The sequence below is a fragment of the Natrix helvetica genome (assembly GCF_964273705.1).
Source record: "Natrix helvetica genome assembly, chromosome: W".
Lineage (NCBI taxonomy): Eukaryota > Metazoa > Chordata > Lepidosauria > Squamata > Natricidae > Natrix > Natrix helvetica.
Window position 1 is genome coordinate 33,508,296 of NC_138555.1, and position 27,841 is coordinate 33,536,136.

Consider the following 27,841-nt stretch of genomic DNA (forward strand, 5'->3'; position numbering starts at 1 on the left):
ATAGACTGTGAGTCTTAAAACCGTCTACATGAATCCAGGAAGAGGGAAGAGGGAGAGGGGCTGGAAGTGTGTGTGCTGTGCACAGGCTGTGAGTCTTAAGAACGTCTGAATGAATCCAGGAAGAGGGAACAGGCAGAGGGGATGGAAGTGTGTGGATGTGCACCGGCTGTGAGTCTGAAAACCGTTCGAGTGAATCCAGGAAGAGGGAACAGGCAGAGGGGATGGAAGTGTGTGGATATGCAGCGGCTGTGAGTCTTAAAAGTGTTTGATTGAATCCAGGAAGTGGGAAGAGGCAGAGGGGCTGGAAGTGTGTGGATGTGCCCCGGCTGTGAGTCTTAAAACCGTTCGAGTGAATCCAGGAAGAGGGAACAGGCAGAGGGGATGGAAGTGTGTGGATGTGCATAGACTGTGAGTCTTAAAACCGTCTACGTGAATCCAGGAAGAGGGAAGAGGGAGAGGGGATGGAAGTGTGTGGATGTGCACCGGCTGTGAGTCTTAAAACCGTCTGAGTGAATCCAGGAAGAGGGAACAGGCATAGGGGATGGAAGTGTGTGGATGTGCACCGGCTGTGAGTCATAAAACCGTCTACGTGAATCCAGGAAGAGGGAAGAGGGAGAGGGGATGGAAGTGTGTGGATGTGCAGTGGCTGTGAGTCTTAAAACCGTGTACGTGAATCCAGGAAGAGGGAAGAGGGAGAGGGGATGGAAGTGTGTGGATGTGCACCGGCTGTGAGTCTTAAAACCGTCTGAGTGAATCCAGGAAGAGGGAACAGGCAGAGGGAATGGAAGTGTGTGGATATGCACCGGCTGTGAGTCTTAAAAGTGTTTGAGTGAATCCAGGAAGAGGGAAGAGGCAGAGGGGCTGGAAGTGTGTGGATGTGCCCCGGCTGTGAGTCTTAAAACCGTTCGAGTGAATCCAGGAAGAGGGAACAGGCAGAGGGGATGGAAGTGTGTGGATGTGCATAGACTGTGAGTCATAAAACCGTCTACGTGAACCCAGGAAGAGGGAAGAGGGAGAGGTGGTGGAAGTGTGTGGATATGCATAGACTGTGAGTCTTAAAACCGCCTACGTGAATCCAGGAAGAGGGGAGAGGGAGAGGGGCTGGAAGTGTGTGGATGTGCACCGGCTGTGAGTCTGAAAACCGTTCGAGTGAATCCAGGAAGAGGGAAGAGGCAGAGGGGCTGGAAGTGTGTGTGCTGTGCACAGGCTGTGAGTCTTAAGAACATCTGAGTGAATCCAGGAAGAGGGAAGAGGCAGAGGCGCTGGAAGTGTGTGGATGTGCACTGGCTGTGAGTCTTAAAACCGTTCGAGTGAATCCAGGAAGTGGGAACACGCAGAGGGGATGGAAGTGTGTGGATGTGCATAGACTGTGATTCTTAAAACCGTCTACGTGAATCCAGGAAGAGGGAAGAGGGAGAGGGGCTGGAAGTGTGTGTGCTGTGCACAGGCTGTGAGTCTAAAGAACGTCTGAGTGAATCCAGGAAGAGGGAAGAGGAAGAGGGGCTGGAAGTGTGTGTGTTGTGCACAGGCAGTGAGTCTTAAGAACGTCTGAATGAATCCAGGAAGAGGGAAGAGACAGAGGGGCTGGAAGTGTTTGGATGTACACCGGCTGTGAGTCTTAAAACCGTCTACGTGAATCCAGGAAGAGGGAAGAGGCAGAGGGGCTGGAAGTGTGTGGATGTGCACCGGCTGTGAGTCTTAAAACAGTCTGAGTGAATCCAGGAAGAGGGAACAGACAGAGGGGATGGAAGTGTGTGGATGTGCATAGACTGTGAGTCATAAAACCGTCTACGTGAATCCAGGAAGAGGGAAGAGAGAGAGGGGGTGGAAGTGTGTGGATGTGCACAGATTGTGATTCTTAAAACCGTCTACGTGAATCCAGGAAGAGGGAAGAGGCAGAGGGGCTGGAAGTGTGTGGATGTGCACAGGCTGTGAGTCTTAAGAACGTCTGAGTGAATCCAGGAAGAGGGAAGAGGCAGAGGCGCTGGAAGTGTGTGGATGTGCACTGGCTGTGAGTCTTAAAACCGTTTGAGTGAATCCAGGAAGAGGGAAGAGGCAGAGGGGCTGGAAGTGTGTGAATGTGCACCGGCTGTGAGTCTTAAAACCGTTCGAGTGAATCCAGGAAGTGGGAACACGCAGAGGGGATGGAAGTGTGTGGATGTGCATAGACTGTGATTCTTAAAACCGTCTACGTGAATCCAGGAAGAGGGAAGAGGGAGAGGGGCTGGAAGTGTGTGTGCTGTGCACAGGCTGTGAGTCTTAAAACCGTCTACGTGAATCCAGGAAGAGGGAAGAGGAAGAGGGGCTGGAAGTGTGTGTGTTGTGCACAGGCAGTGAGTCTTAAGAACGTCTGAATGAATCCAGGAAGAGGGAAGAGACAGAGGGGCTGGAAGTGTTTGGATGTACACCGGCTGTGAGTCTTAAAACCGTCTACGTGAATCCAGGAAGAGGGAAGAGGCAGAGGGGCTGGAAGTGTGTGGATGTGCACCGGCTGTGAGTCTTAAAACAGTCTGAGTGAATCCAGGAAGAGGGAACAGACAGAGGGGATGGAAGTGTGTGGATGTGCATAGACTGTGAGTCATAAAACCGTCTACGTGAATCCAGGAAGGGGGAAGAGAGAGAGGGGGTGGAAGTGTGTGGATGTGCACAGATTGTGATTCTTAAAACCGTCTACGTGAATCCAGGAAGAGGGAAGAGGCAGAGGGGCTGGAAGTGTGTGGATGTGCACAGGCTGTGAGTCTTAAGAACGTCTGAGTGAATCCAGGAAGAGTTAAGAGGCAGAGGGGCTGGAAGCGTGTGTGCTGTGCACAGGCAGTGAGTCTTAAGAACGTCTCAATGAATCCAGGAAGAGGGAAGAGGCAGAGGGGCTGGAAGCATTTGGATGTGCACCGGCTGTGAGTCTTAAAACCGTTCGAGTGAATCCCGGAAGAGGGAACAGGCAGAGGGGATGGAAGTGTGTGGATATGCACCGGCTGTGAGTCTTAAAAGTGTTTGAGTGAATCCAGGCAGAGGGAAGAGGCAGAGGGGCTGGAAGTGTGTGGATATGTACCGGCTGTGAGTCTTTAAACCGTCTACGTGAATCCAGGAAGAGGGAAGAGGCAGAGGGGCTGGAAGTGTGTGGATGTGCACCGGCTGTGAGTCTTAAAACCGTCTGAGTGAATCCAGGAAGAGGGAACAGACAGAGGGGATGGAAGTGTGTGGATGTGCATAGACTGTGAGTCATAAAACCGTCTACGTGAATCCAGGAAGAGGGAAGAGGGAGAGGGGGTGGAAGTGTGTGGATGTGCACAGATTGTGATTCTTAAACCCGTCTACGTGAATCCAGGAAGAGGGAAGAGGCAGAGGGGCTGGAAGTGTGTGGATGTGCACCGGCTGTGAGTCTTAAAACCGTTCGAGTGAATCCAGGAAGAGGCAACAGTTAGAGGGGATGGAAGTGTGTGGATGTGCATAGACTGTGAGTTATAAAACCGTCTACGTGAAACCAGGAAGAGGGAAGAGGGAGAGGGGGTGGAAGTGTGTGGATGTGCACAGATTGTGATTCTTAAAACCGTCTACGTGAATCCAGGAAGAGGGAAGAGGGAGAGGGGCTGGAAGTGTGTGTGCTGTGCACAGGCTGTGAGTCTTAAGAAGGTCTGAGTGAATCCAGGAAGAGTTAAGAGGCAGAGGGGCTGGAAGCGTGTGTGCTGTGCACAGGCAGTGAGTCTTAAGAACGTCTCAATGAATCCAGGAAGAGGGAAGAGGCAGAGGGGCTGGAAGCATTTGGATGTGCACCGGCTGTGAGTCTTAAAACCGTTCGAGTGAATCCCGGAAGAGGGAAGACGCAGAGGGGCTGGAAGTGTGTGGATGTGCACCGGCTGTGAGTCTTAAAACCGTTTGGGTGAATCCAGGAAGAGGGAAGAGGCAGAGGGGCTGGAAGTGTGTGTGCTGTGCACAGGCTGTGAGTCTTAAGAACATCTGAGTGAATCCAGGAAGAGGGAAGAGGCAGAGGCGCTGGAAGTGTGTGGATGTGCACTGGCTGTGAGTCTTAAAACCGTTTGAGTGAATCCAGGAAGAGGGAAGAGGCAGAGGGGCTGGAAGTGTGTGAATGTGCACCGGCTGTGAGTCTTAAAACCGTTCGAGTGAATCCAGGAAGTGGGAACACGCAGAGGGGATGGAAGTGTGTGGATGTGCATAGACTGTGATTCTTAAAACCGTCTACGTGAATCCAGGAAGAGGGAAGAGGGAGAGGGGCTGGAAGTGTGTGTGCTGTGCACAGGCTGTGAGTCTTAAAACCGTCTACGTGAATCCAGGAAGAGGGAAGAGGAAGAGGGGCTGGAAGTGTGTGTGTTGTGCACAGGCAGTGAGTCTTAAGAACGTCTGAATGAATCCAGGAAGAGGGAAGAGACAGAGGGGCTGGAAGTGTTTGGATGTACACCGGCTGTGAGTCTTAAAACCGTCTACGTGAATCCAGGAAGAGGGAAGAGGCAGAGGGGCTGGAAGTGTGTGGATGTGCACCGGCTGTGAGTCTTAAAACAGTCTGAGTGAATCCAGGAAGAGGGAACAGTTAGAGGGGATGGAAGTGTGTGGATGTGCATAGACTGTGAGTTATAAAACCGTCTACGTGAATCCAGGAAGAGGGAAGAGAGAGAGGGGGTGGAAGTGTGTGGATGTGCACAGATTGTGATTCTTAAACCCGTCTACGTGAATCCAGGAAGAGGGAAGAGGCAGAGGGGCTGGAAGTGTGTGGATGTGCACCGGCTGTGAGTCTTAAAACCGTTCGAGTGAATCCAGGAAGAGGCAACAGTTAGAGGGGATGGAAGTGTGTGGATGTGCATAGACTGTGAGTTATAAAACCGTCTACGTGAAACCAGGAAGAGGGAAGAGGGAGAGGGGGTGGAAGTGTGTGGATGTGCACAGATTGTGATTCTTAAAACCGTCTACGTGAATCCAGGAAGAGGGAAGAGGGAGAGGGGCTGGAAGTGTGTGTGCTGTGCACAGGCTGTGAGTCTTAAGAAGGTCTGAGTGAATCCAGGAAGAGTTAAGAGGCAGAGGGGCTGGAAGCGTGTGTGCTGTGCACAGGCAGTGAGTCTTAAGAACGTCTCAATGAATCCAGGAAGAGGGAAGAGGCAGAGGGGCTGGAAGCATTTGGATGTGCACCGGCTGTGAGTCTTAAAACCGTTCGAATGAATCCCGGAAGAGGGAAGACGCAGAGGGGCTGGAAGTGTGTGGATGTGCACCGGCTGTGAGTCTTAAAACCGTTTGGGTGAATCCAGGAAGAGGGAAGACGCAGAGGGGCTGGAAGTGTGTGGATGTGCACCCGCTGTGAGTCTTAAAACCGTCTGAGTGAATCCAGGATGAGGGAAGAGGCAGAGGGGCTGAAAGTGTGTGGATGTGCATAGCTTGTGAGTCATAAAACCGTCTACGTGAATCCAGGAAGAGGGAAGAGGGAGAGGGGCTGGAAGTGTTTGTGCTGTGCACAGGCTGTGAGTCTAAACAACGTCTGAGTGAATGCAGGAAGAGGGAAGAGGCAGAGGGGCTGGAAGTGTGTGAATGTGCACCGGCTGTGAGTCTTAAAACCGTTCGAGTGAATCCAGGAAGAGGGAACAGGCAGAGGGGATGGAAGTGTGTGGATGTGCATAGACTGTGAGTCATAAAACCGTCTACATGAATCGAGGAAGAGGGAGAGGGGGTGGAAGTGTGTGGATGTGCATAGACTGTGAGTCTTAAAACCGTCTGATTGAATCCAGGAAGAGGGAAGAGGCAGAGGGGCTGGAAGTGTGTGGATGTGCACCGGCTGTGAGTCTTAAGAACGTTTGAGTGAATCCAGGAAGAGGGAAGAGGCAGAGGGGTTGGAAGTGTGTGGATGTGCACCAACTCTGAGTCTTAAAACCGTTTGGATGAATCCAGGAAGAGGGAAGAGGCAGAGGGGCTGGAAGTGTGTGGATGTGCACCAGCTGCGAATTTTAAAACCGTCTGAGTGAATCCAGGATGAGGGAAGAGGGAGAGGGGGTGGAAGTGTGTGGATGTGCATAGACTGTGAGTCTTAAAACCGTCTTCGTGAATCCAGGAAGAGGGAAGAGGCAGAGTGGCTGGAAGTATGTTTGCTGTGCACAGGCTGTGAGTCTTAAGAACGTCTGAATGAATCCAGGAAGAGGGAAGAGACAGAGGGGCTGGAAGTGTGTGGATGTGCACCGGCTGTGAGTCTTAAAACCGTCTGAGTGAATCCAGGAAGAGGGAACAGGTAGAGGGGATGGAAGTGTGTGGATGTGCATAGACTGTGAGTCATAAAACCGTCTACGTGAATCCAGGAAGAGGGAAGAGGGAAAGGGGGTGGAAGTGTGTGGATGTGCATAGACTGTGAGTCTTAAAACCGTCTTCGTGAATCCAGGAAGAGGGAAGAGGGAGAGGGGCTGGAAGTGTGTGTGCTGTGCACAGGCTGTGAGTCTTAAGAAGGTCTGAGTGAATCCAGGAAGAGTTAAGAGGCAGAGGGGCTGGAAGCGTGTGTGCTGTGCACAGGCAGTGAGTCTTAAGAACGTCTCAATGAATCCAGGAAGAGGGAAGAGGCAGAGGGGCTGGAAGTGTGTGTGCTGTGCACAGGCTGTGAGTCTTAAGAAGGTCTGAGTGAATCCAGGAAGAGTTAAGAGGCAGAGGGGCTGGAAGCGTGTGTGCTGTGCACAGGCAGTGAGTCTTAAGAACGTCTCAATGAATCCAGGAAGAGGGAAGAGGCAGAGGGGCTGGAAGCATTTGGATGTGCACCGGCTGTGAGTCTTAAAACCGTTCGAATGAATCCCGGAAGAGGGAAGACGCAGAGGGGCTGGAAGTGTGTGGATGTGCACCGGCTGTGAGTCTTAAAACCGTTTGGGTGAATCCAGGAAGAGGGAAGACGCAGAGGGGCTGGAAGTGTGTGGATGTGCACCCGCTGTGAGTCTTAAAACCGTCTGAGTGAATCCAGGATGAGGGAAGAGGCAGAGGGGCTGAAAGTGTGTGGATGTGCATAGCTTGTGAGTCATAAAACCGTCTACGTGAATCCAGGAAGAGGGAAGAGGGAGAGGGGCTGGAAGTGTTTGTGCTGTGCACAGGCTGTGAGTCTAAACAACGTCTGAGTGAATGCAGGAAGAGGGAAGAGGCAGAGGGGCTGGAAGTGTGTGAATGTGCACCGGCTGTGAGTCTTAAAACCGTTCGAGTGAATCCAGGAAGAGGGAACAGGCAGAGGGGATGGAAGTGTGTGGATGTGCATAGACTGTGAGTCATAAAACCGTCTACATGAATCGAGGAAGAGGGAGAGGGGGTGGAAGTGTGTGGATGTGCATAGACTGTGAGTCTTAAAACCGTCTGATTGAATCCAGGAAGAGGGAAGAGGCAGAGGGGCTGGAAGTGTGTGGATGTGCACCGGCTGTGAGTCTTAAGAACGTTTGAGTGAATCCAGGAAGAGGGAAGAGGCAGAGGGGTTGGAAGTGTGTGGATGTGCACCAACTCTGAGTCTTAAAACCGTTTGGATGAATCCAGGAAGAGGGAAGAGGCAGAGGGGCTGGAAGTGTGTGGATGTGCACCAGCTGCGAATTTTAAAACCGTCTGAGTGAATCCAGGATGAGGGAAGAGGGAGAGGGGGTGGAAGTGTGTGGATGTGCATAGACTGTGAGTCTTAAAACCGTCTTCGTGAATCCAGGAAGAGGGAAGAGGCAGAGTGGCTGGAAGTATGTTTGCTGTGCACAGGCTGTGAGTCTTAAGAACGTCTGAATGAATCCAGGAAGAGGGAAGAGACAGAGGGGCTGGAAGTGTGTGGATGTGCACCGGCTGTGAGTCTTAAAACCGTCTGAGTGAATCCAGGAAGAGGGAACAGGTAGAGGGGATGGAAGTGTGTGGATGTGCATAGACTGTGAGTCATAAAACCGTCTACGTGAATCCAGGAAGAGGGAAGAGGGAAAGGGGGTGGAAGTGTGTGGATGTGCATAGACTGTGAGTCTTAAAACCGTCTTCGTGAATCCAGGAAGAGGGAAGAGGGAGAGGGGCTGCAAGTGTGTGTGCTGTGCACAGGCTGTGATTTTTAAAACCGTCTGAGTGAATCCAGGAAGTGGGAACAGGCAGAGGGGATGGAAGTGTGTGGATGTGCATAGACTGTGAGTCATAAAACCGTCTACGTGAATCCAGGAAGAGGGAAGAGGGAGATGGGCTGGAAGTGTGTGTGCTGTGCACCGGCTGTGAGTCTTAAAACCGTCTGAGTGAATCCAGGAAGAGGGAAGAGGCAGAGGGGCTGGAAGTGTGTGAATGTGCACCGGCTGTGAGTCTTAAAACCGTTCGAGTGAATCCAGGAAGAGGGAACAGGCAGAGGGGATGGAAGTGTGTGGATGTGCATAGACTGTGAGTCATAAAACCGTCTACGTGAATGCAGGAAGAGGGAAGAGGGAGAGGGTGTGGAAGTGTGTGGATGTGTATAGATTGTGATTCTTAAAACCGTCTACGTGAATCCAGGAAGAGGGAAGAGGGAGAGGGGCTGGAAGTGTGTGTGGTGTGCACAGGCAGTGAGTCTTAAGAACGTCTCAATGAATCCAGGAAGAGGGAAGAGGCAGAGGGGCTGGAAACATTTGGATGTGCACCGGCTGTGAGTCTTAAAACCGTTCGAGTGAATCCCGGAAGAGGGAACAGGCAGAGGGGATGGAAGTGTGTGGATATGCACCGGCTGTGAGTCTTAAAAGTGTTTGAGTGAATCCAGGAAGAGGGAAGAGGCAGAGGGGCTGGAAGTGTGTGGATGTGCACCGGCTGTGAGTCTTAAAACCATCTACGTGAATCCAGGAAGAGGGAAGAGGGAGAGGGGATGGAAGTGTGTGGATGTGCACCGGCTGTGAGTCTTAAAACCGTCTGAGTGAATCCAGGAAGAGGGAACAGGCAGAGGGGCTGGAAGTGTGTGGATGTGCATAGACTGTGAGTCATAAAACCGTCTGCGTGAATCCAGGAAGAGGGAAGAGGGAGAGGGGGTGGAAGTGTGTGGATGTGCACTGGCTGTGAGTCTTAAAACCGTTCGAGTGAATCCAGGAAGAGGGAAGAGGGAGAGGGGGTGGAAGTGTGTGGATGTTCACCGGCTGTGAGTCTTAAGAACGTCTGAGTGGATCCAGGAAGAGGGAACAGGCAGAGGGGCTGGAAGTGTGTGAATGTGCACCGGCTGTGAGTCTGAAAACCGTTCGAGTGAATCCAGGAAGAGGGAACAGGCAGAGGGGATGGAAGTGTGTGGATATGCAGCGGCTGTGAGTCTTAAAAGTGTTTGATTGAATCCAGGAAGTGGGAAGAGGCAGAGGGGCTGGAAGTGTGTGGATGTGCCCCGGCTGTGAGTCTTAAAACCGTTCGAGTGAATCCAGGAAGAGGGAACAGGCAGAGGGGATGGAAGTGTGTGGATGTGCATAGACTGTGAGTCTTAAAACCGTCTACGTGAATCCAGGAAGAGGGAAGAGGGAGAGGGGCTGGAAGTGTGTGTGCTGTGCACAGGCTGTGAGTCTTAAGAACGTCTGAATGAATCCAGGAAGAGGGAACAGGCAGAGGGGATGGAAGTGTGTGGATGTGCACCGGCTGTGAGTCTGAAAACCGTTCGAGTGAATCCAGGAAGAGGGAACAGGCAGAGGGGCTGGAAGTGTGTGGGTGTGCATAGACAATGAGTCATAAAACTGTCTACGTGAATCCAGGAAGAGGGAAGAGGGAGAGGGGGTTGAAGTGTGTGGATGTGCATAGACTGTGAGTCTTAAAACCGTCTACGTGAATCCAGAAAGAGCTAAGAGGGAGAGGGGATGGAAGTGTGTGTGCTGTGCAAAGGCTGTGAGTCTTAAGAACGTCTGAGTGAATCCAGGAAGAGGGAAGAGGCAGAGTGTCTGGAAGTATGTGTGCTGTGCACAGGCTGTGAGTCTTAAGAACGTCTAAATGAATCCAGGAAGAGGGAAGAGACCGAGGGGCTGGAAGTGTGTGGATGTGCACCGGCTGTGAGTCTTAAAACCGTCTGAGTGAATCCAGGAAGAGGGAACAGGCAGAGGGGATGGAAGTGTGTGGATGTGCCCCGGCTGTGAGTCTTAAAACCGTTCGAGTGAATCCAGGAAGAGGGAACAGGCAGAGGGGATGGAAGTGTGTGGATGTGCATAGACTGTGAGTCATAAAACCGTCTACGTGAACCCAGGAAGAGGGAAGAGGGAGAGGGGGTGGAAGTGTGTGGATATGCATAGACTGTGAGTCTTAAAACCGCCTACGTGAATCCAGGAAGAGGGAAGAGACAGAGGGGCTGAAAGTGTGTGGATGTTCATAGACTGTGAGTCTTAAAACCGTCTACGTCAATCCAGTAAGAGGGAAGACGGAGAGGGGATGGAAGTGTGTGGATGTGTACCGGCTGTGAGTCTTAAAACCGTCTGAGTGAATCCAGGAAGAGGGAAGAGGCAGAGGGGATGGAAGTGTGTGAATGTGCACCGGCTGTGAGTCTGAAAACCGTTCGAGTGAATCCAGGAAGAGGGAACAGGCAGAGGGGATGGAAGTGTGTGGATATGCAGCGGCTGTGAGTCTTAAAAGTGTTTGATTGAATCCAGGAAGTGGGAAGAGGCAGAGGGGCTGGAAGTGTGTGGATGTGCCCCGGCTGTGAGTCTTAAAACCGTTCGAGTGAATCCAGGAAGAGGGAACAGGCAGAGGGGATGGAAGTGTGTGGATGTGCATAGACTGTGAGTCTTAAAACCGTCTACGTGAATCCAGGAAGAGGGAAGAGGGAGAGGGGATGGAAGTGTGTGGATGTGCAGTGGCTGTGAGTCTTAAAACCGTCTACGTGAATCCAGGAAGAGGGAAGAGGGAGAGGGGATGGAAGTGTGTGGATGTGCACCGGCTGTGAGTCTTAAAACCGTCTGAGTGAATCCAGGAAGAGGGAACAGGCAGAGGGATTGGAAGTGTGTGGATATGCACCGGCTGTGAGTCTTAAAAGTGTTTGAGTGAATCCAGGAAGAGGGAAGAGGCAGAGGGGCTGGAAGTGTGTGGATGTGCCCCGGCTGTGAGTCTTAAAACCGTTCGAGTGAATCCAGGAAGAGGGAACAGGCAGAGGGGATGGAAGTGTGTGGATGTGCATAGACTGTGAGTCATAAAACCGTCTACGTGAACCCAGGAAGAGGGAAGAGGGAGAGGGGGTGGAAGTGTGTGGATATGCATAGACTGTGAGTCTTAAAACCGCCTACGTGAATCCAGGAAGAGGGGAGAGGGAGAGGGGCTGGAAGTGTGTGTGCTGTGCACAGGCTGTGAGTCTTAAGAACGTATGAGTGAATCCAGGAAGAGGGAAGAGGCAGAGTGGCTGGAAGTATGTGTGCTGTGCACAGGCTGTGAGTCTTAAGAACGTATGAGTGAATACAGGAAGAGGGAAGAGGCAGAGTGGCTGGAAGTATGTGTGCTATGCACAGGCTGTGAGTCTTAAGAACGTCTGAATGAATCCAGGAAGAGGGAAGAGACAGAGGGGCTGAAAGTGTGTGGATGTTCATAGACTGTGAGTCTTAAAACCGTCTACGTCAATCCAGTAAGAGGGAAGACGGAGAGGGGATGGAAGTGTGTGGATGTGTACCGGCTGTGAGTCTTAAAACCGTCTGAGTGAATCCAGGAAGAGGGAAGAGGCAGAGGGGATGGAAGTGTGTGAATGTGCACCGGCTGTGAGTCTGAAAACCGTTCGAGTGAATCCAGGAAGAGGGAACAGGCAGAGGGGATGGAAGTGTGTGGATATGCAGCGGCTGTGAGTCTTAAAAGTGTTTGATTGAATCCAGGAAGTGGGAAGAGGCAGAGGGGCTGGAAGTGTGTGGATGTGCCCCGGCTGTGAGTCTTAAAACCGTTCGAGTGAATCCAGGAAGAGGGAACAGGCAGAGGGGATGGAAGTATGTGGATGTGCATAGACTGTGAGTCTTAAAACCGTCTACGTGAATCCAGGAAGAGGGAAGAGGGAGAGGGGCTGGAAGTGTGTGTGCTGTGCACAGGCTGTGAGTCTTAAGAACGTCTGAATGAATCCAGGAAGAGGGAACAGGCAGAGGGGATGGAAGTGTGTGGATGTGCACCGGCTGTGAGTCTGAAAACCGTTCGAGTGAATCCAGGAAGAGGGAACAGGCAGAGGGGATGGAAGTGTGTGGATATGCAGCGGCTGTGAGTCTTAAAAGTGTTTGATTGAATCCAGGAAGTGGGAAGAGGCAGAGGGGCTGGAAGTGTGTGGATGTGCCCCGGCTGTGAGTCTTAAAACCGTTCGAGTGAATCCAGGAAGAGGGAACAGGCAGAGGGGATGGAAGTGTGTGGATGTGCATAGACTGTGAGTCTTAAAACCGTCTACGTGAATCCAGGAAGAGGGAAGAGGGAGAGGGGCTGGAAGTGTGTGTGCTGTGCACAGGCTGTGAGTCTAAAGAACGTCTGAGTGAATCCAGGAAGAGGGAAGAGGGAGAGGGGCTGGAAGTGTTTGTGCTGTGCACAGGCTGTGAGTCTAAAGAACGTCTGAGTGAATCCAGGAAGAGGGAAGAGGGAAGAGGGAGAGGGGCTGGAAGTGTGTGTGCTGTGCACAGGCGGTGAGTCTTAAGAACATCTGAGTGAATCCAGGAAGAGGGATGAGGCAGAGGGGCTGGAAGTGTGTGAATGTGCACCGGCTGTGAGTCTTAAAACCGTTCGAGTGAATCCAGGAAGTGGGAACACGCAGAGGGGATGGAAGTGTGTGGATGTGCATAGACTGTGAGTCATAAAACCGTCTACGTGAATCCAGGAAGAGGGAAGAGGGAGAGGGTGTGGAAGTGTGTGGATGTGCATAGATTGTGATTCTTAAAACCGTCTACGTGAATCCAGGAAGAGGGAAGAGGGAGAGGGGCTGGAAGTGTGTGTGCTGTGCACTGGCTGTGAGTCTTAAAACCGTCTACGTGAATCCAGGAAGAGGGAAGAGGAAGAGGGGCTGGAAGTGTGTGTGTTGTGCACAGGCAGTGAGTCTTAAGAACGTCTGAATGAATCCAGGAAGAGGGAAGAGACAGAGGGGCTGGAAGTGTGTGGATGTACACCGGCTGTGAGTCTTAAAACCGTCTACGTGAATCCAGGAAGAGGGAAGAGGCAGAGGGTCTGGAAGTGTGTGGATGTGCACCGGCTGCGAGTCTTAAAACCGTCTGAGTGAATCCAGGATGACGGAAGAGACAGAGGGGATGGAAGTGTGTGGGTGTGCATAGACTATGAGTCATAAAACCGTCTACGTGAATGCAGGAAGAGGGAAGAGGGAGAGGGTGTGGAAGTGTGTGGATGTGTATAGATTGTGATTCTTAAAACCGTCTACGTGAATCCAGGAAGAGGGAAGAGGGAGAGGGGCTGGAAGTGTGTGTGGTGTGCACAGGCAATGAGTCTTAAGAACGTCTCAATGAATCCAGGAAGAGGGAAGAGGCAGAGGGGCTGGAAACATTTGGATGTGCACCGGCTGTGAGTATTAAAACCGTTCGAGTGAATCCCGGAAGAGGGAACAGGCAGAGGGGCTGGAAGTGTGTGGATGTGCACCGGCTGTGAGTCTTAAAACCATCTACGTGAATCCAGGAAGAGGGAAGAGGGAGAGGGGATGGAAGTGTGTGGATATGCACCGGCTGTGAGTCTTAAAAGTGTTTTAGTGAATCCAGGAAGAGGGAAGAGGCAGAGGGGCTGGAAGTGTGTGGATGTGCACCGGCTGTGAGTATTAAAACCATCTACGTGAATCCAGGAAGAGGGAAGAGGGAGAGGGGATGGAAGTGTGTGGATGTGCACCGGCTGTGAGTCTTAAAACCGTCTGAGTGAATCCAGGAAGAGGGAACAGGCAGAGGGGCTGGAAGTGTGTGGATGTGCATAGACTGTGAGTCATAAAACCGTCTGCGTGAATCCAGGAAGAGGGAAGAGGGAGAGGGGGTGGAAGTGTGTGGATGTGCACTGGCTGTGAGTCTTAAAACCGTTCGAGTGAATCCAGGAAGAGGGAAGAGGGAGAGGGGGTGGAAGTGTGTGGATGTTCACCGGCTGTGAGTCTTAAGAACGTCTGAGTGGATCCAGGAAGAGGGAACAGGCAGAGGGGCTGGAAGTGTGTGGATGTGCATAGACTGTGAGTCTTAAAACCGTTCGAGTGAATCCAGGAAGAGGGAAGAGGGAGAGGGGGTGGAAGTGTGTGGATATGCACCGGCTGTGAGTCTTAAAACCGTTTGAGTGAATACAGGAAGAGGGAAGAGGCAGAGGGGCTGGAAGTGTGTGGGTGTGCATAGACAATGAGTCATAAAACTGTCTACGTGAATCCAGGAAGAGGGAAGAGGGAGAGGGGGTTGAAGTGTGTGGATGTGCATAGACTGTGAGTCTTAAAACCGTCTACGTGAATCCAGAAAGAGCTAAGAGGGAGAGGGGATGGAAGTGTGTGTGCTGTGCAAAGGCTGTGAGTCTTAAGAACGTCTGAGTGAATCCAGGAAGAGGGAAGAGGCAGAGTGGCTGGAAGTATGTGTGCTGTGCACAGGCTGTGAGTCTTAAGAACGTCTAAATGAATCCAGGAAGAGGGAAGAGACCGAGGGGCTGGAAGTGTGTGGATGTGCATAGACTGTGAGTCTTATAACCGTCTACGTGAATCCAGGAAGAGGGAAGAGGGAGAGGGGATGGAAGTGTGTGGATGTGCACCGGCTGTGAGTCTTAAAACCGTCTGAGTGAATCCAGGAAGAGGGAACAGGCAGAGGGGATGGAAGTGTGTGGATGTGCACCGGCTGTGAGTCATAAAACCGTCTACGTGAATCCAGGAAGAGGGAAGAGGGAGAGGGGATGGAAGTGTGTGGATGTGCAGTGGCTGTGAGTCTTAAAACCGTCTACGTGAATCCAGGAAGAGGGAAGAGGGAGAGGGGATGGAAGTGTGTGGATGTGCACCGGCTGTGAGTCTTAAAACCGTCTGAGTGAATCCAGGAAGAGGGAACAGGCAGAGGGAATGGAAGTGTGTGGATATGCACCGGCTGTGAGTCTTAAAAGTGTTTGAGTGAATCCAGGAAGAGGGAAGAGGCAGAGGGGCTGGAAGTGTGTGGATGTGCCCCGGCTGTGAGTCTTAAAACCGTTCGAGTGAATCCAGGAAGAGGGAACAGGCAGAGGGGATGGAAGTGTGTGGATGTGCATAGACTGTGAGTCATAAAACCGTCTACGTGAACCCAGGAAGAGGGAAGAGGGAGAGGGGGTGGAAGTGTGTGGATATGCATAGACTGTGAGTCATAAAACCGCCTACGTGAATCCAGGAAGAGGGGAGAGGGAGAGGGGCTGGAAGTGTGTGTGCTGTGCACAGGCTGTGAGTCTTAAGAACGTATGAGTGAATCCAGGAAGAGGGAAGAGGCAGAGTGGCAGGAAGTATGTGTGCTGTGCACAGGCTGTGAGTCTTAAGAACGTATGAGTGAATACAGGAAGAGGGAAGAGGCAGAGTGGCTGGAAGTATGTGTGCTATGCACAGGCTGTGAGTCTTAAGAACGTCTGAATGAATCCAGGAAGAGGGAAGAGACAGAGGGGCTGAAAGTGTGTGGATGTTCATAGACTGTGAGTCTTAAAACCGTCTACGTCAATCCAGTAAGAGGGAAGACGGAGAGGGGATGGAAGTGTGTGGATGTGTACCGGCTGTGAGTCTTAAAACCGTCTGAGTGAATCCAGGAAGAGGGAAGAGGCAGAGGGGATGGAAGTGTGTGCATGTGCACCGGCTGTGAGTCTGAAAACCGTTCGAGTGAATCCAGGAAGAGGGAACAGGCAGAGGGGATGGAAGTGTGTGGATATGCAGCGGCTGTGAGTCTTAAAAGTGTTTGATTGAATCCAGGAAGTGGGAAGAGGCAGAGGGGCTGGAAGTGTGTGGATGTGCCCCGGCTGTGAGTCTTAAAACCGTTCGAGTGAATCCAGGAAGAGGGAACAGGCAGAGGGGATGGAAGTGTGTGGATGTGCATAGACTGTGAGTCTTAAAACCGTCTACGTGAATCCAGGAAGAGGGAATAGGGAGAGGGGCTGGAAGTGTGTGTGCTGTGCACAGGCTGTGAGTCTAAAGAACGTCTGAGTGAATCCAGGAAGAGGGAAGACGGAGAGGGGCTGGAAGTGTGTGTGCTGTGCACAGGCTGTGAGTCTTAAGAACGTCTGAGTGAATCCAGGAAGAGTTAAGAGGCAGAGGGGCTGGAAGCGTGTGTGCTGTGCACAGGCAGTGAGTCTTAAGAACGTCTCAATGAATCCAGGAAGAGGGAAGAGGCAGAGCGGCTGGAAGCATTTGGATATGCACCGGCTGTGAGTCTTAAAAGTGTTTGAGTGAATCCAGGAAGAGGGAAGAGGCAGAGGGGCTGGAAGTGTGTGGATATGTACCGGCTGTGAGTCTTAAAAGTGTTTGAGTGAATCAAGGAAGAGGGAAGAGGCAGAGGGGCTGGAAGTGTGTGGATGTGCCCCGGCTGTGAGTCTTAAAACCGTTCGAGTGAATCCAGGAAGAGGGAACAGGCAGAGGGGATGGAAGTGTGTGGATGTGCATAGACTGTGAGTCTTAAAACCGTCTACGTGAATCCAGGAAGAGGGAAGAGGGAGAGGGGCTGGAAGTGTGTGTGCTGTGCACAGGCTGTGAGTCTAAAGAACGTCTGAGTGAATCCAGGAAGAGGGAAGAGGGAGAGGGGCTGGAAGTGTTTGTGCTGTGCACAGGCTGTGAGTCTAAAGAACGTCTGAGTGAATCCAGGAAGAGGGAAGAGGGAAGAGGGAGAGGGGCTGGAAGTGTGTGTGCTGTGCACAGGCTGTGAGTCTTAAGAACATCTGAGTGAATCCAGGAAGAGGGAAGAGGCAGAGGGGCTGGAAGTGTGTGAATGTGCACCGGCTGTGAGTCTTAAAACCGTTCGAGTGAATCCAGGAAGTGGGAACACGCAGAGGGGATGGAAGTGTGAGGATGTGCATAGACTGTGAGTCATAAAACCGTCTACGTGAATCCAGGAAGAGGGAAGAGGGAGAGGGTGTGGAAGTGTGTGGATGTGCATAGATTGTGATTCTTAAAACCGTCTACGTGAATCCAGGAAGAGGGAAGAGGGAGAGGGGCTGGAAGTGTGTGTGCTGTGCACAGGCTGTGAGTCTTAAAACCGTCTACGTGAATCCAGGAAGAGGGAAGAGGAAGAGGGGCTGGAAGTGTGTGTGTTGTGCACAGGCAGTGAGTCTTAAGAACGTCTGAATGAATCCAGGAAGAGGGAAGAGACAGAGGGGCTGGAAGTGTGTGGATGTACACCGGCTGTGAGTCTTAAAACCGTCTACGTGAATCCAGGAAGAGGGAAGAGGCAGAGGGGCTGGAAGTGTGTGGATGTGCACCGGCTATGAGTCTTAAAACAGTCTGAGTGAATCCAGGAAGAGGGAACAGACAGAGGGGATGGAAGTGTGTGGATGTGCATAGACTGTGAGTCATAAAACCGTCTACGTGAATCCAGGAAGAGGGAAGAGGGAGAGGGGGTGGAAGTGTGTGGATGTGCACAGATTGTGATTCTTAAAACCGTCTACGTGAATCCAGGAAGAGGGAAGAGGCAGAGGGGCTGGAAGTGTGTGGATGTGCACCGGCTGTGAGTCTTAAAACCGTTCGAGTGAATCCAGGAAGAGGCAACAGGCAGAGGGGATGGAAGTGTGTGAATGTGCATAGACTGTGAGTCATAAAACCGTCTACGTGAAACCAGAAAGAGGGAAGAGGGAGAGGGGGTGGAAGTGTGTGGATGTGCACAGATTGTGATTCTTATAACCGTCTACGTGAATCCAGGAAGAGGGAAGACGGAGAGGGGCTGGAAGTGTGTGTGCTGTGCACAGGCTGTGAGTCTTAAGAACGTCTGAGTGAATCCAGGAAGAGTTAAGAGGCAGAGGGGCTGGAAGCGTGTGTGCTGTGCACAGGCAGTGAGTCTTAAGAACGTCTCAATGAATCCAGGAAGAGGGAAGAGGCAGAGCGGCTGGAAGCATTTGGATATGCACCGGCTGTGAGTCTTAAAAGTGTTTGAGTGAATCCAGGAAGAGGGAAGAGGCAGAGGGGCTGGAAGTGTGTGGATATGTACCGGCTGTGAGTCTTAAAAGTGTTTGAGTGAATCCAGGAAGAGGGAAGAGGCAGAGGGGCTGGAAGTGTGTGGATGTGCCCCGGCTGTGAGTCTTAAAACCGTTCGAGTGAATCCAGGAAGAGGGAACAGGCAGAGGGGCTGGAAGTGTGTGGATGTGCATAGACTGTGAGTCATAAAACCGTCTGCGTGAATCCAGGAAGAGGGAAGAGGGAGAGGGGGTGGAAATGTGTGGATGTGCACCGGCTGTGAGTCTTAAAACCGTTCGAGTGAATCCAGGAAGAGGGAAGAGGGAGAGGGGGTGGAAGTGTGTGGATGTGCACCGGCTGTGAGTCTTAAGAACGTCTGAGTGGATCCAGGAAGAGGGAACAGGCAGAGGGGCTGGAAGTGTGTGGATGTGCATAGACTGTGAGTCTTAAAACCGTTCGAGTGAATCCAGGAAGAGGGAAGAGGGAGAGGGGGTGGAAGTGTGTGGATATGCACCGGCTGTGAGTCTTAAAACCGTTCGAGTGAATCCAGGAAGAGGGAAGAGGGAGAGGGGGTTGAAGTGTGTGGATGTGCATAGACTGTGAGTCTTAAAACCGTCTACGTGAATCCAGAAAGAGCTAAGAGGGAGAGGGGATGGAAGTGTGTGTGCTGTGCAAAGGCTGTGAGTCTTAAGAACGTCTGAGTGAATCCAGGAAGAGGGAAGAGGCAGAGTGGCTGGAAGTGTGTATGCTGTGCACAGGCTGTGATTCTTAAAACCGTTTACGTGAATCCAGGAAGAAGGAAGAGGGAGAGGGGCTGGAAGTGTGTGTGCTGTGCACAGGCTGTGAGTCTTAAGAACGTCTGAATGAATCCAGGAAGAGGGAAGAGGCAGAGGGGCTGGATGTGTGTGGATGTACACCGGCTGTGAGTCTTAAAACCGTTTGACTGAATCCAGGAAGAGGGAAGAGGCAGAGGGGCTGGAAGTGTGTGGATGTGCACCAGCTGTGAGTCTTAAAACCGTCTACGTGAATCCAGGAAGAGGGAAGAGGGAGAGGGGATGGAAGTGTGTGGATGTGCACCTGCTGTGAGTCTTAAAACCGTCTAAGTGAATCCAGGAAGAGGGAAGAGGCAGAGGGGCTGGAAATGTGTGGATGTGCATAGACTGTGAGTCATAAAACCGTCTGCGTGAATCCAGGAAGAGGGAAGAGGGAGAGGGGGTGGAAGTGTGTGGATGTGCACCGGCTGTGAGTCTTAAAACCGTTCGAGTGAATCCAGGAAGAGGGAAGAGGGAGAGGGGGTGGAAGTTTGTGGATGTGCACCGGCTGTGAGTCTTAAGAACGTCTGAGTGGATCCAAGAAAAGGGAAGAGGCAGAGGGGCTGGAAGTGTGTGGATATGCACCGGCTGTGAGTCTTAAAACCGTTTGAGTGAATACAGGAAGAGGGAAGAGGCAGAGGGGCTGGAAGTGTGTGGGTGTGCATAGACTATGAGTCATAAAACTGTCTACGTGAATCCAGGAAGAGGGAAGAGGGAGAGGGGGTTGAAGTGTGTGGATGTGCATAGACTGTGAGTCTTAATACCGTCTACGTGAATCCAGAAAGAGCTAAGAGGGAGAGGGGATGGAAGTGTGTGTGCTGTGCACAGGCTGTGAGTCTTAAGAACGTCTGAGTGAATCCAGGAAGAGGGAAGAGGCAGAGTGGCTGGAAGTATGTGTGCTGTGCACAGGCTGTGAGTCTTAAGAACGTCTAAATGAATCCAGGAAGAGGGAAGAGACCGAGGGGCTGGAAGTGTGTGGATGTGCATAGACTGTGAGTCTTAAAACCATCTACGTGAATCCAGGAAGAGGGAAGAGGGAGAGGGGATGGAAGTGTGTGGATGTGCACCGGCTGTGAGTCTTAAAACCGTCTGAGTGAATCCAGGAAGAGGGAACAGGCAGAGGGGATGGAAGTGTGTGGATGTGCACCCTCTGTGAGTCATAAAACCGTCTACGTGAATCCAGGAAGAGGGAAGAGGGAGAGGTGATGGAAGTGTGTGGATGTGCAGTGGCTGTGAGTCTTAAAACCGTCTACGTGAATCCAGGAAGAGGGAAGAGGGAGAGGGGATGGAAGTGTGTGGATGTGCACCGGCTGTGAGTCTTCAAACCGTCTGAGTGAATCCAGGAAGAGGGAACAGGCAGAGGGAATGGAAGTGTGTGGATATGCACCGGCTGTGAGTCTTAAAAGTGTTTGAGTGAATCCAGGAAGAGGGAAGAGGCAGAGGGGCTGGAAGTGTGTGGATGTGCCCCGGCTGTGAGTCTTAAAACCGTTCGAGTGAATCCAGGAAGAGGGAACAGGCAGAGGGGATGGAAGTGTGTGGATGTGCATAGACTGTGAGTCATAAAACCGTCTACGTGAACCCAGGAAGAGGGAAGAGGGAGAGTGGCTGGAAGTATGTGTGCTATGCACAGGCTGTGAGTCTTAAGAACGTCTGAATGAATCCAGGAAGAGGGAAGAGACAGAGGGGCTGAAAGTGTGTGGATGTGCATAGACTGTGAGTCTTAAAACCGTCTACGTCAATCGAGTAAGAGGGAAGAGGGAGAGGGGGTGGAAGTGTGTGGATGTGTACCGGCTGTGAGTCTTAAAACCGTCTGAGTGAATCCAGGAAGAGCGAAGAGGCAGAGTGGCTGGAAGTATGTGTGCTGTGCACAGGCTGTGAGTCTTAAGAACGTCTGAATGAATCCAGGAAGAGGGAACAGGCAGAGGGGATGGAAGTGTGTGGATGTGCACCGGCTGTGAGTCTGAAAACCGTTCGAGTGAATCCAGGAAGAGGGAACAGGCAGAGGGGATGGAAGTGTGTGGATATGCAGCGGCTGTGAGTCTTAAAAGTGTTTGATTGAATCCAGGAAGTGGGAAGAGGCAGAGGGGCTGGAAGTGTGTGGATGTGCCCCGGCTGTGAGTCTTAAAACTGTTCGAGTGAATCCAGGAAGAGGGAACAGGCAGAGGGGATGGAAGTGTGTGGATGTGCATAGACTGTGAGTCTTAAAACCGTCTACGTGAATCCAGGAAGAGGGAAGAGGGAGAGGGGCTGGAAGTGTGTGTGCTGTGCACAGGCTGTGAGTCTAAAGAACGTCTGAGTGAATCCAGGAAGAGGGAAGAGGTAGAGGGGCTGGAAGTATTTGTGCTGTGCACAGGCTGTGAGTCTAAAGAACGTCTGAGTGAATCCAGGAAGAGGGAAGAGGGAAGAGTGAGAGGGGCTGGAAGTGTGTGTGCTGTGTACAGGCTGTGAGTCTTAAGAACATCTGAGTGAATCCAGGAAGAGGGAAGAGGCAGAGGCGTTGGAAGTGTGTGGATGTGCACTGGCTGTGAGTCTTAAAACCGTTCGCGTCAATCCAGGAAGTGGGAATACGCAGAGGGGATGGAAGTGTGTGGATGTGCATAGACTGTGAGTCATAAAACCGTCTACGTGAATCCAGGAAGAGGGAAGAGGGAGAGGGTGTGGAAGTGTGTGGATGTGCATAGATTGTGATTCTTAAAACCGTCTACGTGAATCCAGGAAGAGGGAAGAGGGAGAGGGGCTGGAAGTGTGTGTGCTGTGCACAGGCTGTGAGTCTTAAAACCGTCTACGTGAATCCAGGAAGAGGGAAGAGGAAGAGGGGCTGGAAGTGTGTGTGTTGTGCACAGGCAGTGAGTCTTAAGAACGTCTGAATGAATCCAGGAAGAGGGAAGAGACAGAGGGGCTGGAAGTGTGTGGATGTACACCGGCTGTGAGTCTTAAAACCGTCTACGTGAATCCAGGAAGAGGGAAGAGGCAGAGGGGCTGGAAGTGTGTGGATGTGCACCGGCTGTGAGTCTTAAAACCGTCTGAGTGAATCCAGGAAGAGGGAACAGACAGAGGGGATGGAAGTGTGTGGATGTGCATAGACTGTGAGTCATAAAACCGTCTACGTGAATCCAGGAAGAGGGAAGAGGGAGAGGGGGTGGATGTGTGTGGATGTGCACAGATTGTGACTCTTAAAACCGTCTACGTGAATCCAGGAAGAGGGAAGAGGCAGAGGGGCTGGAAGTGTGTGGATGTGCACCGGCTGTGAGTCTTAAAACCGTTCGAGTGAATCCAGGAAGAGGCAACAGGCAGAGGGGATGGAAGTGTGTGGATGTGCACCGGCTGTGAGTCATAAAACCATCTACGTGAATCCAGGAAGAGGGAAGAGGGAGAGGGGGTGGAAGTGTGGGGATGTGCACCGGCTGTGAGTCTAAAAACCGTTCGAGTGAATCCAGGAAGAGGGAACAGGCAGAGGGGATGGAAGTGTGTGGATATGCACCGGCTGTGAGTCTTAAAAGTGTTTGAGTGAATCCAGGAAGAGGGAAGAGGCAGACGGGCTGGAAGTGTGTGTGTTGTGCACAGGCTGTGACTCTTAAGAACGTCTGAGTGAATCCAGGAAGAGGGAAGAGGTAGAGGGGCTGGAAGTGTGTGTGCTGTGCACAGGCAGTGAGTCTTAAGAACGTCTGAATGAATCCAGGAAGAGGGAAGAGACAGAGGGGCTGGAAGTGTGTGGATGTACAACGGCTGTGAGTCTTAAAACCGTCTACGTGAATCCAAGAAGAGGGAAGAGGCAGAGGGGCTGGAAGTGTGTGGATGTGCATAGACTGTGAGTCATAAAACCGTCTATGTGAAACCAGGAAGAGGGAAGAGGGAGAGGGGGTGGAAGTGTGTGGATGTGCACAGATTGTGATTCTTAAAACCGTCTACGTGAATCCAGGAAGAGGGAAGAGGGAGAGGGGCTGGAAGTGTGTGTGCTGTGCTCAGGCTGTGAGTCTTAAGAACGTCTGAGTGAATCCAGGAAGAGTTAAGAGGCAGAGGGGCTGGAAGCGTGTGTGCTGTGCACAGGCAGTGAGTCTTAAGAACGTCTCAATGAATCCAGGAAGAGGGAAGAGGCAGAGGGGCTGGAAGCATTTGGATGTGCACCGGCTGTGAGTCTTAAAACCGTTCGAGTGAATCCCGGAAGAGGGAACAGGCAGAGGGGCTGGAAGTGTGTGGATATGCACCGGCTGTGAGTCTTAAATGTGTTTGAGTGAATCCAGGAAGAGGGAAGAGGCAGAGGGGCTGGAAGTGTGTGGATGTGCACCGGCTGTGAGTCTTAAAACCATCTACGTGAATCCAGGAAGAGGGAAGAGGGAGAGTGGATGGAAGTGTGTGGATGTGCACCGGCTGTGAGTCTTAAAACCGTCTGAGTGAATCCAGGAAGAGGGAACAGGCAGAGGGGCTGGAAGTGTGTGGATGTGCATAGACTGTGAGTCTTAAAACCGTCTACGTGAATCAAGAAAGAGGGAAGAGGGAGAGGGGCTGGAAGTGTGTATGCTGTGCACAGGCTGTGATTCTTAAAACCGTTTACGTGAATCCAGGAAGAAGGAAGAGGGAGAGGGGCTGGAAGTGTGTGTGCTGTGCACAGGCTGTGAGTCTTAAGAACGTCTGAATGAATCCAGGAAGAGGGAAGAGGCAGAGGGGCTGGATGTGTGTGGATGTACACCGGCTGTGAGTCTTAAAACCGTTTGACTGAATCCAGGAAGAGGGAAGAGGCAGAGGGGCTGGAAGTGTGTGGATGTGCACCAGCTGTGAGTCTTAAAACCGTCTACGTGAATCCAGGAAGAGGGAAGAGGGAGAGGGGATGGAAGTGTGTGGATGTGCACCTGCTGTGAGTCTTAAAACCGTCTAAGTGAATCCAGGAAGAGGGAAGAGGCAGAGGGGCTGGAAATGTGTGGATGTGCATAGACTGTGAGTCATAAAACCGTCTGCGTGAATCCAGGAAGAGGGAAGAGGGAGAGGGGGTGGAAGTGTGTGGATGTGCACCGGCTGTGAGTCTTAAAACCGTTCGAGTGAATCCAGGAAGAGGGAAGAGGGAGAGGGGGTGGAAGTTTGTGGATGTGCACCGGCTGTGAGTCTTAAGAACGTCTGAGTGGATCCAAGAAAAGGGAAGAGGCAGAGGGGCTGGAAGTGTGTGGATATGCACCGGCTGTGAGTCTTAAAACCGTTTGAGTGAATACAGGAAGAGGGAAGAGGCAGAGGGGCTGGAAGTGTGTGGGTGTGCATAGACTATGAGTCATAAAACTGTCTACGTGAATCCAGGAAGAGGGAAGAGGGAGAGGGGGTTGAAGTGTGTGGATGTGCATAGACTGTGAGTCTTAATACCGTCTACGTGAATCCAGAAAGAGCTAAGAGGGAGAGGGGATGGAAGTGTGTGTGCTGTGCACAGGCTGTGAGTCTTAAGAACGTCTGAGTGAATCCAGGAAGAGGGAAGAGGCAGAGTGGCTGGAAGTATGTGTGCTGTGCACAGGCTGTGAGTCTTAAGAATGTCTAAATGAATCCAGGAAGAGGGAAGAGACCGAGGGGCTGGAAGTGTGTGGATGTGCATAGACTGTGAGTCTTAAAACCGTCTACGTGAATCCAGGTAGAGGGAAGAGGGAGAGGGGATGGAAGTGTGTGGATGTGCACCGGCTGTGAGTCTTAAAACCGTCTGAGTGAATCCAGGAAGAGGGAACAGGCAGAGGGGATGGAAGTGTGTGGATGTGCATAGACTGTGAGTCATAAAACCGTCTACGTGAATCCAGGAAGAGGGAAGCGGGAGAGGGGGTGGAAGTGTGTGGATATGCACCGGCTGTGAGTCTTAAAAGTGTTGGAGTGAATCCAGGAAGAGGGAAGACGCAGGGGGGCTGGAAGTGTGTGGATGTGCACCGGCTGTGAGTCTTAAAACCGTCTACGTGAATCCAGGAAGAGGGAAGAGGGAGAGGGGATGGAAGTGTGTGTGCTGTGCACAGGCTGTGAGTCTTAAGAACGTCTGAGTGAATCCAGGAAGAGGGAAGAGGCAGAGTGGCTGGAAGTATGTGTTCTGTGCACAGGCTGTGAGTCTTAAGAACGTCTAAATGAATCCAGGAAGAGGGAAGAGACAGAGGGGCTGGAAGTGTGTGGATGTGCACCGGCTGTGAGTCTTAAAACCGTTCGAGTGAATCCAGGAAGAGGGAACAGGCAGAAGGGATGGAAGTGTGTGGATGTGCATAGACTGTGAGTCATAAAACCGTCTACGTGAATCCAGGAAGAGGGAAGAGGGAGAGGGGCTGGAAGTGTGTGGATGTGCATAGACTGTGAGTCTTAAAACCGTCTACGTGAATCCAGTCAGAGGGAAGCGGGAGAGGGGGTGGAAGTGTGTGGATGTGCATAGATTGTGATTCTTAAAACCGTCTACGTGAATCCAGGAAGAGGGAAGAGGGAGAGGGGCTGGAAGTGTGTGTGCTGTGCACAGGCTGTGAGTCTTAAGAACGTCTGAGTGAATCCAGGAAGAGGGAAGAGGCAGAGGGGCTGGAAGTGTGTGTGCTGTGCACAGGCAGTGAGTCTTAAGAACGTCTGAATGAATCCAGGAAGAGGGAAGAGGCAGAGGGGCTGGAAGCATTTGGATGTGCACCAGCTGTGAGTCTAAAAACCGTTCGAGTGAATCCAGGAAGAGGGAACAGGCAGAGGGGATGGAAGTGTGTGGATGTGCATAGACTGTGAGTCATAAAACCGTCTACGTGAATCCAGGAAGAGGGAAGAGGGAGAGGGGGTGGAAGTGTGTGGATGTGCACAGATTGTGATTCTTAAAATCGTCTACGTGAATCCAGGAAGAGGGAAGAGGGAGAGGGGCTGGAATTGTGTGTGCTGTGCACAGGCTGTGAGTCTTAAGAACGTCTGAATGAATCCAGGAAGAGGGAAGAGGCAGAGGGGCTGGAAGCATTTGGATGTGCACCGGCTGTGAGTCTTAAAACCGTTCGAGTGAATCCAGGAAGAGGAAACAGGCAGAGGGGATGGAAGTGTGTGGATGTGCACCGGCTGTGAGTCATAAAACCATCTACGTGAATCCAGGAAGAGGGAAGAGGGAGAGAGGGTGGAAGTGTGTGGATGTGCACCGGCTGTGAGTCTTAAAACCGTTCGAGTGAATCCAGGAAGAGGGAACAGGCAGAGGGGATGGAAGTGTATGGATGTGCACCGGCTGTGAGTCATAAAAGTGTTTGAGTGAATCCAGAAAGAGGGAACAGGCAGAGGGGATGGAAGTGTGTGGATGTGCACCGGCTGTGAGTCATAAAACTGTCTAAGTGAATCCAGGAAGAGGGAAGAGGAAGAGGGGGTGGAAGTGTGTGGATGTGCACAGATTGTGATTCTTAAAACCGTCTACGTGAATCCAGCAAGAGGGAAGCGGGAGAGGGGCTGGAAGTGTGTGTGCTGTGCACAGGCTGTGAGTCTTAAGAACGTCTGAGTGAATCCAGGAAGAGGGAAGAGGCAGAGGGGCTGGAAGCATTTGGATGTGCACCGGCTGTGAGTCTAAAAACCGTTCGAGTGAATCCAGGAAGAGGGAACAGGCAGAGGGGATGGAAGTATGTGTGCTGTGCACAGGCTGTGAGTCTTAAGAATGTCTGAATCAATCCAGGAAAAGGAAGAGACAGAGGGGCTGGAAGTGTCTGGATGTACACCGGCTGTGAGTCTTAAAACCGTCTACGTGAATCCAGGAAGAGGGAAGAGGGAGAGGGGCTGGAATTGTGTGTGCTGTGCACAGGCTGTGAGTCTTAAGAACGTCTGAATGAATCCAGGAAGAGGGAAGAGGCAGAGGGGCTGGAAGCATTTGGATGTGCACCGGCTGTGAGTCTTAAAACCGTTCGAGTGAATCCAGGAAGAGGGAACAGGCAGAGGGGATGGAAGTGTGTGGATGTGCACCGGCTGTGAGTCATAAAACCGTCTACGTGAATCCAGGAAGAGGGAAGAGGGAGAGAGGGTGGAAGTGTGTGGATGTGCACCGGCTGTGAGTCTTAAAACCGTTCGAGTGAATCCAGGAAGAGAGAACAGGCAGAGGAGATGGAAGTGTGTGGATATGCACCGGCTGTGAGTCTTAAAAGTGTTGGAGTGAATCCAGGAAGAGGGAAGAGGCAGGGGGGCTAGAAGTGTGTGGATGTGCACCGGCTGTGAGTCTTAAAACCGTCTACGTGAATCCAGGAAGAGGGAAGAGGGAGAGGGGATGGAAGTGTGTGTGCTGTGCACAGGCTGTGAGTCTTAAAACCGTCTGAGTGAATCCAGGAAGAGGGAACAGGCAGAGGGGATGGAAGTGTGTGGATGTGCATAGACTGTGAGTCATAAAACCGTCTACGTGAATCCAGGAAGAGGGAAGAGGGAGAGGGGGTTGAAGTGTGTGGATGTGCATTGACTGTGAGTCTTAAAACCGTCTACGTGAATCCAGAAAGAGCTAAGAGGGAGAGGGGATGGAAGTGTGTGTGCTGTGCAAAGGCTGTGAGTCTTAAGAACGTCTGAGTGAATCCAGGAGGAGGGAAGAGGCAGAGTGGCTGGAAGTATGTGTGCTGTGCACAGGCTGTGAGTCTTAAGAACGTCTAAATGAATCCAGGAAGAGGGAAGAGACAGAGGGGCTGGAAGTGTGTGGATGTGCACCGGCTGTGAGTCTTAAAACCGTTCGAGTGAATCCAGGAAGAGGGAACAGACAGAAGGGATGGAAGTGTGTGGATGTGCATAGACTGTGAGTCATAAAACCGTCTACGTGAATCCAGTCAGAGGGAAGCGGGAGAGGGGGTGGAAGTGTGTGGATGTGCATAGATTGTGATTCTTAAAACCGTCTACGTGAATCCAGGAAGAGGGAAGAGGGAGAGGGGCTGGAAGTGTGTGTGCTGTGCACAGGCTGTGAGTCTTAAGAACGTCTGAGTGAATCCAGGAAGAGGGAAGAGGCAGAGGGGCTGGAAGTGTGTGTGCTGTGCACAGGCTGTGAGTCTTAAGAACGTCTGAATGAATCCAGGAAGAGGGAAGAGGCAGAGGGGCTGGAAGCATTTGGATGTGCACCGGCTGTGAGTCTTAAAACCGTTCGAGTGAATCCAGGAAGAGGAAACAGGCAGAGGGGATGGAAGTG